Here is a 5,344-nt window from a genome sequence, read left to right on the forward strand (position 1 = left end):
CCGCGCCTCGCTGCCCCCTGCCAGCCCCGGCTCTCTGCTCCGGCCGCGGCGCCTCCTCTCCACTGCCTCCTCTCCTCTCTGCCGCCGCCAGCTCCGCCCCAGGGTTGAGCCCTGCGCCGACGTCCATCGGGGTCTCGCCCGGGCTGAGAGGGCTCAGTGGCTCTGCAGGGGCACAAGTTGCTCTCCCGGGGAATGGGGTCTCCCCTCCTGCAGCAAGGACTCCCCAGCAAGAATAAGGCTGCACAGCGCCGGGGGCAGCCCGGGACAGCAGCAGGGCCCTGGCCCAGGAGATGGACCAGCTTCCCAGAGCTGTCTCCGAGCTCAAGGACTGGAAACAGCAGCCACTGGTGTCCTGCAGGTGGGAGTGAGGAGGGTGAGAGCCTCCCTTCAGCTGCCCCTCTGCAGTCCCAGCAACATGCCTAAAAGTTGTGTTGAGGCAAAGGGGGTGTGAGGACACACGTGCCCATGGGTGTGCAGGGGTCAGGGAGGGCAGGGGTGAGGTGGGAATTACACAGTCAGAATGTAGGTGAGAAGGGACCTCCAGAGGTCATCTAGATCAACCCCCTGCTCACAACAGATCTCAGTAGACCAGGTTGCTCAAGATCCCATTCAGTCCATCCTTGAACACCTCCCAGGATGGACATTGCACGATGTCCCTGGGAAACCTGCTCCCATTCTTATTTCTGTTAGCCTGTTGCTTAATCATATTTCTCCATGCCTCAGTTGCTTGTCCTTTGCCTCTACTCCTATTGCTGAGCACTTCCAGTGTCTTGGTCCATCTTCTCTGCCTCCTCTGATTAAGTAGTTGTAGAAAGCAAGAAGGTCTTCCCTGAGACATCTCTTCTCCAAGATGGGCAGGCCCAGTTCTCTCAGCTTCTCCTCACTTGCCATGTTTGACAGTGCCCTAACACCCTTGGTGGCCATTGTTGGACTTGCTTCAGTATGTCAATACTCTTCGTGGACCCGAGAGCCCCAATGTGTTAGCAGTACTCCAGATGTGGTCTCACAAGGACGAGAGGGGCAGGGACACTTTCCTGCACCTGCTGGCAACACTTTGGCTGTCACAGCTCAGGATGCTGTTGGTCTTCTTTGCCAAAAGGGCACGCTGCTCTCTTAGGTTCAGCTAAGTGTCTCCTAAAACCACGCAGCCTTTTCTGTGGATCTGCTTCCTAGACAGTGACTCCCCAACGTGTGTGACTGCATGGGCTGGTTTCTACCCCAGACGCAAAACCTTGCCCTTGCTCTTTTTGACCTTCATGAGGCTCCAGTCAGCCCATTTCTTCATGGTCACAACTCTTGGAGCCTGGTAGTCCAGGCAATTTTGCACCCACCTTGTCTGCCTCCTAATGAACCCATTCATCCTCAGGAAGTACAGGAGAGGGTGTCAAAGGCCCTTTCAAACTCCAGATACACACCTCCCCTGCCCTTCCCTTCTCCACAGTGCCCGTCACAATGATTTTGGACCTCAGCTACACAAGAGGCTCAGCTCAGAAGCAGCTCTACAGAGAAAGGAATTAGCCCTGGCTGAGCTCTCCCAGCATTGCTCCCTGGCACTGATCTCACCAAAGGTTCCTAAGGGAAGGGGCGAAGCCTTCAACTGCACTGTGTCCAAGTTGAACCTTAGCTCTGGCAGACAAACATTCAGGTGGCGAGATGGGTTCAAGAACTTTATACACTATGTACAGCCCTTCTTGGAAAAAGGATCTGGTTTGGACACCCCTGTGGGACAGCATCAGGCTTTGGAAGATGCAGCCTCAAATCCAATGTTTCTTCCCTCCCAAGAGCAGTTGCTGGACACTCAGACTGAGATTCCAGGGCGGGACATGATGGTGCTGGTGGTTGAATATCAAAGCAGCCATGAGTTTTTTGGCTTTCCCTGTGCAAGCCACAGGGTCTGTCCTTCTGCTCACCGTGATACCAGGCTTCACGTTCCTTTCATTCAGTACCTGTTTGATCCAAGATCTCAGTCCCTGCCTCACATGGCACCAGGCTGCACAAGCACATTTGACATTGGCTTGGATACAGGGGGGGCTGTGTCCCACCCCAGACACCACTGACACTGCAGATCCACTCAGGGATGGCCAGCATGAGGTGGGCAGGATTCCTCAGCCTTTCTCCTTGTCCATAAAGCAAAGCCCATCCTTTTGAACTCTCTAGCGTGGGGGAGAGCAGCTGTGACCTGTTCTGGAGAGGCAGGCAGCGGGGGACTGCCAGCCATGCTGAGGCACTCCCAATATTGTTACATTTAATTAATGTAAGGCTCCAAACTGGAGTGAAATCATCTTGTGGCCTGAAAGTGGAAGAAGCGGAGTGTGAGCTTTGGAGGGCAGGAAAAGGTGGGCTCAGGAGGCAGGAGCTGCATTTCAGTGCCTCTTCCCTGGACAGATCTCTGGCAGTTTCATGCCATCACCCTTCAAGTGCACCCGGGCTCCTTCTGACCCTGGGAACCTGCTGCTTTCTGGTGCTCATGGACAAAGCACTAGAGAGTGTCCCTGCTGTGAGCAGCACATTCCCTCCTGATGAGGGACACACAAGGACACACACATAGGTTCCTGCACACCAGTGTGGTATCAGGCACAACTTTGTGCTCCCACGTGCATTCATACAAAGACAGCTGCTCACAACAGCACACAAGACAAGAATATCCATAGGAACACAACCAACCTGGACTCTGCTGAGGACAGCTGGGGAGAACTGCAGCAGGGCTAGAGCATTCTGGGGGAGGACAGGGCCCCAGGCATGCCCATGGCATTGTTTGTGTGCTCACAGACAGCACAGAGAGGAGACACGTCAAAACAGGCCAATAATTTTTCCTGAGGGCAGTGTTAGGCAGGATGGGGTCAAAACCTAGGAGCACAAGGCACGCCTGGGGAGGCAACAGGAAGTGACCATCGGGGTGAGCTGAGGAGGGAGGGAAAGAGATGGACATGGCATGTGGCACTGGAGTCTTTGGGCATCCAGCTGAGGACAGGTGGAACTTCTGCCTGAGAACAATGCTTCAGCCCCACCGGAGTGACCCAGGCTGACGTCACTTGCCTGCTCTGGACCCCTCCAGCTCTTGAGCTGAGTCTTCTGCCCGCACTGCTGCATTCCTGCCCTCCAAATCCTGGGGCCTTTCATGTGAGTGCTCAGAAGAAGCCTTCATCGGGGAGTGGGCATGGCACAAATCTGGAAATGAAAAGGCAGCAGTGTTGGAAACCAAAGCACAGCCCATATCATTAGCTGCAATGGTTTGCATTCAAGATGAGCTTGTCAGAGAATTGTTACCTCTGCAAAGGGCCTCTGGTCCTGCGGCAATGAAGGGCAGGTATAAAAGCCAGGCCAAATCCCTTCTCTCTCAACCCTTCTCTTGCCTCCTCCTCCTTGGGAAGCAGGTGAGTCTGAAGCCCCTTCTCCTCCTCTTCCAAAGTGAGATCTCTCCTTGTTGGACATCTCAGCTGATGTTGGCTCTGTCCTCTGCTGAGTCCTGGAGCTCCTTGTCATGACAGAGGGAAGCAGGGAGGAAGTCTGCTTAGAGAGAGGCTGGGATGTGGCTGGGGGGGCTTTTGGTTTATTCACTGGGAGAGAGCCTCCCTGCTCTTTGTAGGGACCTGTCAGGCTGAGCCAATGAAGACCGTGTGGCTCCTGGCTGAGTCTCCAGCTCCCCATTCAGCAGTGGCCTTCATTGCTTTGTGACAGGGAAACCAGGCTGCTCCTCACCCACCCTTGTGCTCTGCTTCCTCCCTGCCCTCTCTCCCAGGTGTACCTCCACCTATAGAGACATGTCCTGTTACAACCCACGCCTGCCATGCCGACCCTGCGGCCCGACCCCGCTGGCCAACAGCTGCAATGAGCCCTGTGTCAGGCAGTGCCAGAACTCCACTGTTGTCATCGAGCCCTCCCCCGTCGTGGTGACCCTGCCCGGCCCCATCCTCAGCTCCTACCCACAGAACACCATTGTGGGATCCTCCACCTCCGCTGCTGTTGGCAGCATCCTCAGCTGTGATGGAGTGCCCATCACCTCTGGGTGCTGTGACCTCTCTGGCATTTCCAGCCGCTACTGTGGCAGAAGGTGCCTCCCCTGCTAAAGCTACTGGACATAGCTCTTGGGAAGGCTCCCCAGGAAGTACAGACGTAGTGCTGGGCAAAGAATGAATCTTCAGGCCATTGCTTTCACAGGAATTCACCACCCTCAACTCCTCCTGCAAATGCTCTCAGGAAGGGGCAGCCTGTGTTTAGCTGAAAACATGGCCCATGTCTCTGCATCCATTCTTCCACCTACTTCTTTCTTTCTCTTTTTGTTCTTTTCCTCTGCTCCCCTGGGCTGCAAGGCTCTCCAAAGCCAGCCTGCACTCTGCGGGAAAGGCAGACAGATGCCCTGCATGAACTTCAACACGGCGAAGGGGCGCAGACTCTCGCTCGCCCCCAGTGCTCCCTGCATCAAGGGCTTCTGCTTGGAGTGACCTCGATTCCCTCTTTAGACTCATTAAAGATTTCTGCATCCTGGCCTGGGCCTCCGAGTGGTCCTTTCCTCCATGTATGCCCTCCCAAGCTGCTCAGGGAAAATGGCTTTGCTCTTGGCAGGGGATAGGATGGGGGTATAAAGAGACCCTTCACGACTCCCAGAAGAATGGGAGGTTGGGACACACTGCAGAGGGTCCTTTTTGGGGCACTATCCTGTGGCAGCATGCAAAACAAGCCTAGCTATCCCAGAGCAAGTGGCAATCAGCCCTTGCCTTGCAGTGTCTCTGCCCAGATATACCCCCACAGGTCCTGCAAACAAGGAGCACAACCTCTGCTATCCCCAAGTGAGAAGCTAGGACTCTGTGGAAGGCCCTGGAGGCAAGCCACCCTGTACGCTCATGGGAATGGGGCACCTCTTGCTCTGGTCAGTGCTGTGCTGGAGAAGGAGGAGGACCGAAGATGTCCCCAAAGGACAGCAGGAGTGTGCATAGGTGGAATAGCCTCAGGGGTGGCCCACGGCCTCCTCCCCTCCATCGATTGATCTAGAGCCGTGGCCAGCAAGCATGGGCATGGGCAGCAGGGATCGGTCCCCCATGCAGCCCTACCACCACTCCTACAGCACTTGGCAGGGCCCAGGTTTTGGCAGGCATGCAGGGCTGATGTCATTCACGAGTCAGTATTGGGAATAACCACACTGGGCCACACAACAGAGCCCCTGGGAACCCAACACCTCCATGGGCCAGGGCAGTCCAAGGACAGTAACCAGTGCCCACAGGCCCATCACTGCTTTGTGGTGCCTTGTCATCCCCAAGCATGGATGGAGCCGCTTCGCTCGGGCCCAGGACCTCTAAGACTCTGCTATGTCAGGACTAGCTCTGCTCCAGAAAAGCTCTGTGCAAGA

General features: G+C 55.6%; 1 pseudogene; it reads left to right on the forward strand.

Moving 5' to 3' along the window:
- The first annotated feature begins 3,243 nt into the window (after positions 1-3,243).
- LOC142092098 (feather keratin Cos2-3-like) lies at positions 3,244-4,067 on the forward strand (annotated as a pseudogene).
- The last annotated feature ends 1,277 nt before the right edge of the window (positions 4,068-5,344 follow it).

The sequence above is a fragment of the Calonectris borealis genome, chromosome 22 (genome assembly GCF_964195595.1).
Source record: "Calonectris borealis chromosome 22, bCalBor7.hap1.2, whole genome shotgun sequence".
NCBI lineage: Eukaryota > Metazoa > Chordata > Aves > Procellariiformes > Procellariidae > Calonectris > Calonectris borealis.